Genomic DNA, 11,764 nt, shown 5'->3' with positions numbered 1-11,764 from the left:
GCCTGCTAACATAAAGATATACCCGGAAGTGGACTTCTTGTCATCTTTGCATTTAGCAAAGTCAGAATCAGAATAACCTACCACTTCTAAATTGTCACTTATTCTATAAGTCAGTTTGTAGTCTTTCGTTCTTTGAAGATATCGAAGTACCTTCTTAGCTGCTTTCCAGTGTTCAAGGCCAGGATTAGTCTGATAACGGCCTAACATTCCAGAAATATAAGCAATATCTGGACGAGTACAAACTTGTGCATACATAAGGCTCCCGACTACTGATGCATAAGGTATCAATCTCATTTTCTCCTTTTCAAGCTCTGTTTTCGGACAATGGAATGCCCCGAAAACGTCTCCTTTAACTACAGGAGCTGCAGTTGGGTTACAATGTTGCATGTTGTAACGAGTAAGGACACGGTCAATGTAGGCCCTTTGAGATAATCCTAAGATTCCTCTATGTCTGTTTCGGTGAACTTCGATGCCAATAACATAAGAAGCATCTCCGAGATCCCTCATGTCGAAGTTATGCGAGAGTAATCGCTTCGAGTCATGCAACATGTCTAAACTATTACTTGCCAATAGAATATCATCTACGTAAAGGACAAGTATAGTAAACTTACTCCCACTCATTTTGAGGTAGGTGCATTGATCCACTTGATTCTTTGCAAAACCTTGTTTCTTCATGACTTCATCAAACTTTAGGTACCATTGACGTGATGCTTGTTTCAACCCATATATTGACTTCTTGAGCTTACATATTAGATGTTCTTGACCTTCAGGTTTAAAACCTTCAGGTTGCTTCATGTACACCTCTTCGTCTAAAGTGCCGTTAAGGAAAGCGGTTTTCACGTCCATCTGATGCAGCTCTAAATCAAAGTGAGCTACTAGGGCCATGACGATCCTTAATGAATCTTTTCGAGAGACAGGTGAAAAAGTCTCTTGATAGTCAATTCCCTCTTTCTGAGTGTAGCCCTTTGCAACCAATCTCGCTTTATAGTGTTCAACGTTCCCATTTGGATCAAGTTTTGTTTTGAACACCCATTTACATCCTACGGGGTTGACACCGTTAGGCAATTCTACCAAATCCCAAACGTCATTTTTCCTCATGGAATCAAGCTCATCAATCATCGCTTTATTCCATCCAGAAGACTGATCACTGCTCATGGCTTCATTATAAGAGATAGGATCATTAAGCTTTCCGGCGTTAGCTTCAATCAGGTAGGTGACATAATCATCAAAGTTAGTAGGTCTTCTAGACCTAGATGACCTCCTGGGTTGATTAGCGGGTTAAAAATTGTCTTGGTTTTGAGTGTTTGATGTGCCTTCATTTTCTGTGATAATGGGTTCTGAGTGTGGAGAAAGTGGTGTAGAAGGTTCAATTGCATGGGGTACAAGAGGAATAGCCGGAGTTACAATAATCGACGAGTCTCCCCCCGCATCTTGTATTTCTTGCTATTCTTCATAAGGGTTAGTACTGCTCCCACTGATCTTGTAATCCTCTAGGAACACGGCACGCTTGGTTTCTACAATACGAGTGACATGGGAAGGACAATAGAAACGATAACCCTTTGAATTTTCAGGATACCCGATAAAGAAGTAGGTAACAGTTTTAGGGTCAAGTTTCTTTAGAAAAGGGTTATAAAGTTTTGCTTCAGCAATACAGCCCCATACTTTCATATAATTAAGACTCGGTTTCCTTCCTGTCCAAAGTTCATAAGGAGTTTCAGGGACAAACTTAGAAGGAACTCTATTGAGTATATGAACGGCTGCTTTTAAGGCTTCAGTCCAGAGAAATAGAGGCAAATTAGTGTTGGCGAACATATTGCGTACCATATCCATAAGGGTTCGATTTCTCCGTTCAACGACACCATTTTGCTGAGGAGTACCTGGCATGGTATATTGGTTCACGATCCCATGGACCTTATAAAACTCATAAAATGGACCAGGGGCCTGACCCACATCAATATGTCTTCCATAATATTCACCTCCTCTATCTGATCTGACAACTTTTATTTGACGATCTAATTGTTTTTCAACTTAAGTTTTATAATCTTTAAAAGTTGTTACAGATTCAGATTTTTCTTTAATGAGATACAAGTACATATATCAGGAATAATCATCAATGAAAGTGATAAATGAAGTATGTCCAGTTATGCTAGCAATGGGGTAAGGACCACTAATATCAGTATGAATGAGTTCTAATAAATTAGAGCTCCTAGTGGCGCCTTTCTTATTTGCTGATGTCATTTTGACTTTAAGACATTTGACACATGTTCCAAAATCGGTGAAATCGAGATGTGGTAAGACTTCATTCTTCACGAGGCGAGCTAACCGGTCTCGTGAGATGTGGCCTAAACGTTGATGCCACAACATAGAAGAAGTCTCTAAGTCTCGTTTCTCTTTAATATTTGTGAGTGATTCATTAATATTATATGACAACAAAGATTTAGAAAAAATATCATCCAGTTCTAATCTATAAAGACCACCATCCAAAACGTCATAACCAAACACTTGAGAATTTAAAGAAACAGTAAGTTTGCCACGACCATGAGAAACATCAAAACCGTCCATGTCTAACTTTGGTCCTGATACAAGATTCCGAGTAATCTCAGGAATATATAAGGTATCATAAAGTTTAATACATAAACCAGTTTTCATTATTAATTGTAAAGTTCCCACAGCCTTGACTTCAAGTTCTTTATCATACCCCAGTCTTAGTGTTCTTTGGTTTCTTTCCAGCTTCCGGATTGAAAGGAATCCCTGAGTAGAATTGGTTACATGAACCATAGAACCAGAATCAAACTACCATGTATTAGCAGGAACAGTTAAATTATAGGACTCAAGTATCATAAAGAGATCATTACCTTTCTTAGCCAGCCACTCCTTAAAGTCTGAACAGTTCTTCTGCTTATGAATGTACTTCTTACAGAACTTGCAGAAGGGCTTTCCAGTGGAGTTCTGAGAGCTGGTTGAGGCACCTGGATTATTTTTCTGAACTTTAGCAAACTCCTTTCTTGGATTAGTGTTCTTCCTCTTCTTGGAACTGGTGGCAAGGTAAGCAACTTCAGGTTTATCCATCTTCATACGCTCTTCCTCTTGCACGCACATAGCAATCAGCTCACTCATGGACCATTTGTCCTTCTGGGTGTTGTAATTGATTTTGAAAGCTTCATAGGAAGGTGGAAGAGAGGTCACGATGAAGTGTACCAGAAAACCGTCGCTGATCTCCATGTCTAATCCCTTCAGCTTATGGGCCATGTCGTTCATCATCATAATGTGCCCACGAAAGCCACTCCTTCCATCGTACTTAGTAGTCACCAACTTGAGAATAAGAGTACTAGCATACGCCTTAGACGTGCCTTTGAATTGTTCCTCCACAGAAGCCAGATAGGTTTTAGCATTGTCAGAGTCTGGAATGGATCCTCTTATGGGCATGCTAATGGAGTTTTTCATAAGCATTAGAGACATGCGGTTGCATCTCTTCCATTTTTCGAACAATAAGTGCTGAGCAGGGGTGCTTTCAGTGGTTAGTGCTGGAGGTTCATCCTCGTTTAGAGCAAAGTCAAAATCTAGGAAGGCAAGATTAAGCATAAGAGAGTCCTTCCAGGCAACAAAGTTATCTCCAGTTAATGATGTGATTTCACCATTTAGAGCTGTTATTGGAATTTTTATATGAGAATGTTAAGATACTAAACTAGAAGAAAACTTAGAGTGAACTAGGGGCAATTTAAACTAATGCAGGCATAGATAAGAACCATTTAAATTATGAAGCTGTGATAATAAATATCTATTATTAACATCAAAATAATAGATTAATGAAATTAATAAAATTCTACTTAAATAAAAGATAAATTACCTTTGGGCAGAATTAAATTTTACTTAAGTATATGTGCAAAACAATTGTAACACATCACCTTTGGGCAGAAGTGAAACAACCATTTTAATTATGCACGAGTTAGTTTTGCTTTGATATAAATGTATCGCATCACCTTTGGGCAGAAGTGATACATTAAAATCATGTTTAAGCTAAACTAACATAGCTTGTATTTAGATTTGAATGGTATGTTAGATGTATCAAATCACCTTTGGGCAGAAGTGTACATCATCATTCATTCAAGTTAAGCTTTTTATTTTGTTTTGTAAAAGTGATAAATATGAATTTTAAGTATTTACAAAACATTAGTTTAGTTAATAGCAAACAAAACGATTAGCGCGGATCAAACTCAGTGTTCTCCGAAAACTGTTTTAGCCTCGGGATATTAGTTTTATGGTTTGATGCGTTTATGGGTTCTAGTGTTTTCGGAAACTCAGTGTTCTCCGAAAACTGTTTTAGCCGTAAACACATACACCCATAAGTTTATGAACAACTAATAACGTTTAATATGAATTATTAGGGTTGTTTGTTTATCCAAGATTTGGTTATAACAATCCAGATATTGAGCCAGATTATACTTGATTTTCGAAAACTGCTATGAACGCGAATAATCATTTAATTTACCAGATTTCAAAAACTGTTAGTTTATATCAGATGCGATTTTTAAAACCGAAAAATTGTTAGGGTTTCTTTCATTCGCGATTTTAATAACGATCATATAATAAAACGAATTAATAAGAAAAAACGAAAATCTGTTAGGGTTTATCAGTTTTCGGATTTTAATCAAAACGATAAATAAATAATACGAACTAATGAAAACCGAAAACTGTTAAGGTTTATCAGGTTTTAGTCCATGTCTTCCGGTTTAGATCCGAAGTTAATGGAAGACATGAAGAACTGATTAATCAACATCGCTCTTGATACCACATGTTGATCAGTTCTTCATGTATGTAATAGAAAACATGAATGTTATGATAAACCTACAACTAAAACATACCTGTCACAGCAGAGAGAGTGGCCACGGCTGATGAGTACGATCCAGACGACATGACAGTCAGCTTGGTCGGGTTCCCCTTTAGGATGTATATTAGTGATGGGGATTAGGGTTCTTGAGAAAACCGAAAAATATAGAGGGAGAGAGGCTCACGAAATCTGATGTGAGGGTTTAGGGTTAAGTTATGTGATGTTAATTAGTCTCTCCATATTTATATACATCCAAGGGGAAACCCTTGGTTAGCAAGAAAGGGTAATTTGGTCCATCAACAATTACCTAGCTAACATAATTATAAGGTATAATTTAATTAACTTTGATCTATTATAATATAAATGATCATGTAGGCCATACATAAATATACATATCCATATATTTATTCTTACATCTATAACCCACAAAATTTTCTCATTATCTATGATCAACAATTTGAAAAGCTTATAAGACTATTTGTTGTGGTTAGCCATTGGAGACGCCATCCGGCCACCTCACCAACCATGGCTGTGACAAACATGATGGGGCCAAAAGACCCAAATCTCCGTGAGGGCTTAAATGTTGGGGGTACACTCACAACGCTTAAATTAAAAGAGTTAATGATTATTATCCTACTCACGCTAAAAAAAAGCATTTGCTAGTTAAACCACGTTAGAGCATCCACATCGGTTACCTTTTCTCAAGGTCCGAAGGAATGTGACATCAAACAGACTTTGTGAAGGAAAATTCCATTGATGTGGAACAAAGTTTTTGAAGTGGAGTTTGTGACTGCAAACTTACTGTGGACAAAAAGTGGGCCCAGACCCAACATCAACAACACTTTTTAGAATAATAATAATAATAACTCATAATACTATTTTTTGTTAGAAGTAACTTTTTGTTGTTTAGTAAAAAAAGAAAAATTAACTCATAATACTTTAATAAATTAACACACATATAACATGTTTGAGAGGCAAAGTGAAAAAATAACATATTGATAAGGTATCGAACAAATGCACATAATTTTTTATGAAAACGATTAATGTATTTATTTTTAATGTATTTTAATAATTTTTCATGCTTTATTTTTAATTTTTTATTTATTTAAAATACATATTCTAATAAATATACGCGAAATATAAAAATTAAATTTGTTATAAAAGTTATTTGATTAAATATAAAATTAATTGTAGGAATATATGATAATGTGGTGGTTTGTGGATATTTGTTGTTGTGGAAGAAAATGAAAGTTTTTGAAAAAAGTTTGAAATGTGATTTGACACTGATATGGCAGTTTGTAGAGGTTTGTTGACGTGGATGCTCTTACTAGAACACACAAGCCACAGCCAAAGCATTGAAAATCTGTACCCACTCGTTTAAACAAGAACTACAGGGGATAAAATGGAAAGGGTCATGTTATTCATACACCCCTTCTAGAAACTCACACACCCTTTATACGATCGTATAAGACCTATACGATCGTATGGAATAAAAAAACAAAAAAAGTACACCTGCAGATGCAGTGTGCGGAGTTTGACTGGGAGTCATACGATATACGATCGTATGGAAACAAAAAAAACAAAAAAATAAAATAAAATAAAAATTGAATGACTTAACCGGGCATGTTAAAACCAAACGTGATACACATGTATAAGACTTGTATTATTTTTTGGGATATTTCTTTTTAATGTATTAGGGATGTTTCTTAGAAGTTTAGTTATGATGTTATTTGTTATTTTTTTTTTGCTTCTTTGTATCTTGTTATTCTATTTATTTATCATATCAAGAAAATTACACCAAGAATGTTGTATATGAATTGGTATAGTATGCATCTAGCAAACTGGGTTTATCAGTTTATGCTACATATTTTTTCCTCTAAATATACGTGTCTCGCGCCAAACGAACAGGACAAACAACTAGTTATACATTATAAAACTTTATGTTGATATGCCATACTGAATTTGCAAATATAATGTATATGTTTGTAACAAATATATAAAACTTCTTTAAAAAGTTGCAAATTGTTAAAAAAACAAGTCATACGATCGTATAGTATCCATACAATCGTATGGAATGGTCCTGGACAGCAGACAAAGCCTGTGAGAATCTGACAAAAGCTGAAGTCCTATACGATCGTATATGACCCATACGATCGTATGTGTTCCAAGGGTGTGTGAATAAATCATAGGGTGTGTGAATAACCAAAGCAAATGGAAAAGTTGACATGACAGGGCGAGGCCCATGCCCGTACAATCAAGCTGTCTAATATAATTACGCGGTTGCTCTTTTTGTCCTATATTAAATGTCACAGTCAACCCCTCGTGCTTCTTATTCAACCAAAATCACCCCCTCCCCCCAGAATAAGTAAACAAAAATAACCCTAGACGATATCTATTATACATTTATCTATTAATCTTTTATCATGTAAAATTAGTAGTTTGACTTTACATTTTATTTTTATAGACTATAAATCAAAGATAAGAATAGTATTACCTTAATCCCAAATATCGAACCCAAAAATCCCTCGTTCTTTTAACTAAAATTTCGTTCTTTCCACTAAAAATCCTTATAAAATATAAAAAAATTGACAGAAAAATCCAATTTAATGAAAACGAAAGTAAATCACAAAACTAATGCTTTACATGTTTGCCATAATATGATTCAGTTAACAAACTTTTTCAACCCGGTCCGCAAATCGGTTGTCGGGTTATACCCCAGCTCTTTACGAGCCAAACTTATATTCGAATGTGTAAACGGTACATCCCCGTTTCCTAGCATCGTCACCACGTGCTTCTTCGCCTTCTTCTTTAAATAACCCTCCAACAAACTCACCATCGTTGGCACCGTCACGGGCTGCGTGTTCCCCAAATTATATGTCCTATATGGCGCGGGCCCCCTTTTCTTCCCACCTGACCCAGTACTCTTACCCGACGTATCCAAAGCCGCCCACACCCCTTCACAACGTCATCAATATACGTAAAATCCCTAGCCAAATCAACCCGATTTTTACCACGGTAAATTGTAATTGGCTTCCCTTGCCGAATATTTTGCGTAAATGAAAAATACGCCATGTCGGGCCGGCCCCAGGGGCCGTAAACAGTAAAAAACCGTAACCCGGTAATCGACAACACGTAAATATGATTATACGAATGCGTGATTTCTTCGCCCGCTTTTTTAGTGGCTGCGTATAACGAAGCGGGCCGGTCGGTCCAGTCCGATTCGGAAAACGGGGTTTTATCGTTTAACCCATAAACCGAGCTCGAGCTAGCCCACACGACCTGGGGTTGAGGGTCCGCGGATTTAGATTGTTCCAGAAGCGTGACTAGACCGGCTATGTTGCTATGAACATACGAATGCGGGTTTTTCATGGCGTAGCGTACGCCTGCTTGCGCCGCCAAATGCATGACATGTGTGAACGCGACAACGTCAAAAAGTTTCGACAATATGGTTTCGTCGTTGATATCCTCTTCGACGACGAAAACGTTGTGCGAATCGAGCAGATGACGGCGCGCATGTTTCAGCGAGGGGTCGTAATAATCGTTGAAATTGTCCAAGCCCACGACGCCGTCACCGCGTTTTTTCAAGGCGAGTGCGACGTGGCTGCCGACAAAACCGGCTGCGCCGGTGACGAGGACGGAGATTCCGTGGGAGCTGGGCGGACGTGTTTCTCCCACCGAGGGCTGGTGCCTGCGGGTGGTGGATGTAACGGGTGCCTGAATCGATGAAGATTTGGATGCTTAAATAGGGCGATTAACAATAAGGCCCATAAGAACATGGTGGTGGTGGATGTGAAGCAGCGGTGGAAGGATCTGTTGTGATAGTAATAAGCTCGTTTGATTTTGATTTTGATTTTGCCTGGGGTTGAAGGAACAAACAGGTCTTCCTCCAATGGCGGCATTTTGAGATAGATGATTGGAATGAAGGATGATATTTAATTGGGTTTTGTTGGAATGGAATCTTGGGGCTGGATGGATTCACGGAGGGAAACGTGTTGTTGGACTAGGATGAAGAGCTGCTGGCTTTTCTGGGACTAGTTCTGAATCTTTTTTAAACTCTTTTTGTTATTGCTTTGCTTTGCTTTGCTTTCCGGATCTTGTTTTTATTTCATTATATTGATTTTGGGGAATTTGATATGATATATGATTCTAGTGTCACAATGATATATGTAATTTGAGTTGTAGAACGCTTGTCACTAATTTAGTTTGAGGTTATTGAATGTATTGACAAAGCATTAAACTATGTATGACATGCTATAACAAAATAAGTGACTAGAACATGAAAATTGTGACAACAAAGAAGTTTAAGAGACAATGTTTTGATATTTGACTTTGACTTTAACTTTATAGGCTTGTTTCCTTGGTAACATGTTAGAAGTTAATGATAACATTATCAAAAAAATGAAAGTGACAATAAAATGAAAAATGTGGTAACAAATAATTAAAGAGGCCATGCTTTTTCAACACCAACATCTACGATGGCCTGATATTTGGCTTCAAATTTAAAGCTAGAACTTTTTGTTTTTGTCATTTCAAATACTAAGAGATGAAATTATTTCTGAATAAGACATAATGAGATGTAGAAACTTGTTTTAAATATGACATAAGTGTCAAGTCTAAGGCCATATATATGTAACCGGGTGTTATATGGACATTATATGAGTGGATAACGGAAAGACTTAACGGATTGTCATTGATATCAACTGGAAACGAAATATTAGAAGGCATGGACTATAAGATTAAGAGATTTGCTTCCCAACAAGCTAGGAGAGCCTCAAAGTTTGATCATTTTGATACACTATTTTTTTTGTTTATTTTATAAAAATTGTATTCGTATTGTAGTTTTTTGTTAAATAATTGATGAGTTGGAAGCCCAAAATTTGTCTCGCACGAAGCCCAATTTTTTTTATCATTCTCGGGGACGGCCCTAGTTGAGCAGTCGATCCTAAAATATAGGGATTCACTTTAATATCCCTTAAATTATATAGTGTATATGGGGACTGATTATAGGATGGGAAATGGGATAAAATGTGTCACACCCTACCTACGACGAAATGTCAGGGTGGGAACCGTTGGTTCACAACTCACAAGACACTATCATGTAATTTAATATGCCAATATTTAATTTATTTATTTAAAATTCAACCAAGTACTTAATGTTTCAAACAATAACAAAACAAACCCAAAATCACCAAATATTCCAAAGTAACAAAACCAAACACAATTATCTTTTATTATAATAACTTACGGGTATCTCTAAATGATTCTTCACCTTAGCTTCAAACCAGATGATAACGCACAATATGCGTATAGAACAAACCCAAAATCACCAAATATTCCAAAGTAATAAAACCAAACACAATTATCTTTTATTAAAATAACTTACGGTATCACCAAATATTCCAAAGTAATAAAACCAAACACAATTATCTTTTATTTTTCACATTAGCTTCAGACCAGATAATAAAACCAACACTCTGAGCATAAATCAATCAAACCATGAGTAAATAGTTGGTGTCGGTTGTCCATTGCCTAGCGAATCAGGCTTTGGCTACTATGATAGTCGTATGATCATACTAATAATGTGATTATGATGGACCCTTAGAATGCGATAAAGTAAACCAACTAGACATATATCAAGTAATCATTTAATTGATTAACACATATTATTCATATATTTGATTATGAATGTTTGATTATGATGGCTTATTTAATTCATTTATTCCATCGACTGAGAAAATTGATGAAGACCTAGTTCGTGCTTATTTTGAAGATCATTTGGAAATTCCAAGATTTTCAAGTTCTAATGATGTTGAAGCACCAATTTCTGCTCCAACTGAAGTTCCAAGTGATGATAATCAGGTTGATAATGTATCTACTTCTTCTGATGACAATCAAGTGGATGATCAAGTTATTGAGCTTGACAGTGATGTTTCAACTCCTGAGCTTGGAGAACATTACACAAATTTATTTGAAAATGTGATTGTTCCTGAGAATCCCACTCTTCTGATTCATGGTTATCATCCACAGGAAAACATCATTGGAGAACTTGATGTGGGCGTTCAAACACGTCATCAAGTTGCTTCGTCAAGTGAGAATAACGAATTGTGTACTTATGTGGATTTACATTCTTCTGAAATTGTAAATGTTGCTAAATTCACTTGCTTCCTATCTCAAGTTGAGCCAACAACGCCTGGTATGGCTCTTCAAGATCAGTCTTAGGTAGAAACTATGCAAGAAGAATTACAGCAATTTGCATGTTTGGGTGTTTGGGATTTAATTGATAAACCTGCTAGAGTCAAGAAAGCTATTCCGACTAAGTGGGTATTAAAGTGTAAGAAAGACGATCGAGGGGTGATAGTCAGAAACAAAGCACGATTAGTGGTGCAAGGTTTTCATCAGCAAGAGGGAATTGATTACACTGAAGTATATACACCAGTTGCAAGTTTGGATTCGATTCGAATCTTCCTGGCATATGCTGCTTATAAGAATATCAAGGTCTATCAAATGGATGTTAAAAGTGCTTTTCTCAATGGTGAACTACACGAGGAAGTGTTTGTTTTACAACCTCCTGGTTTCAAAGATCCTGATTATCCGGACCGTGTTTACCGATTAAACAAGGCCCTGTATGGTCTACATCAAGCCCAAGAGCTTGGTATGGTACGCTTGCCGACCATCTGACTGATAATGGCTTCAAAAGAGGAACTGCCGACTGCACTTTATTTCATAAGACTGTTGGTGAAGATCTTCTCCTAGTCCAGATTTATGTCGACGACATTATCTTTGGGTCTACAAACGATTCGTTGTGTAAGGAGTTCGAGAAGTCAATGCAAACAAAGTTTGAGATGAGCTCGATGGGAGAGTTGAATTTCTTTCTAGGGTTGCAAGTTCACCAGTCTGCGCACGGAATTTTTATTCACCAGACCAAGTATGTGAACG

At 36.7% G+C, this 11,764-nt stretch overlaps 1 pseudogene; it reads right to left on the bottom strand.

The window, feature by feature from the left end:
* Positions 1-7,311: 7,311 nt before the first annotated feature.
* LOC143565433 (UDP-glucuronate 4-epimerase 1 pseudogene) lies at positions 7,312-8,727 on the bottom strand (annotated as a pseudogene).
* Positions 8,728-11,764: the final 3,037 nt, after the last annotated feature.

Source organism: Bidens hawaiensis, unplaced genomic scaffold (assembly GCF_021521415.1).
Source record: "Bidens hawaiensis isolate Kalapana, Puna unplaced genomic scaffold, B.hawaiensis_p1.1 tig00022333_1, whole genome shotgun sequence".
In the NCBI taxonomy this organism is placed as follows: Eukaryota; Viridiplantae; Streptophyta; class Magnoliopsida; order Asterales; family Asteraceae; genus Bidens; species Bidens hawaiensis.
The sequence above is the reverse complement of the archived record's forward strand: the minus strand, read 5'-3'. Positions and strand labels throughout refer to the sequence as shown.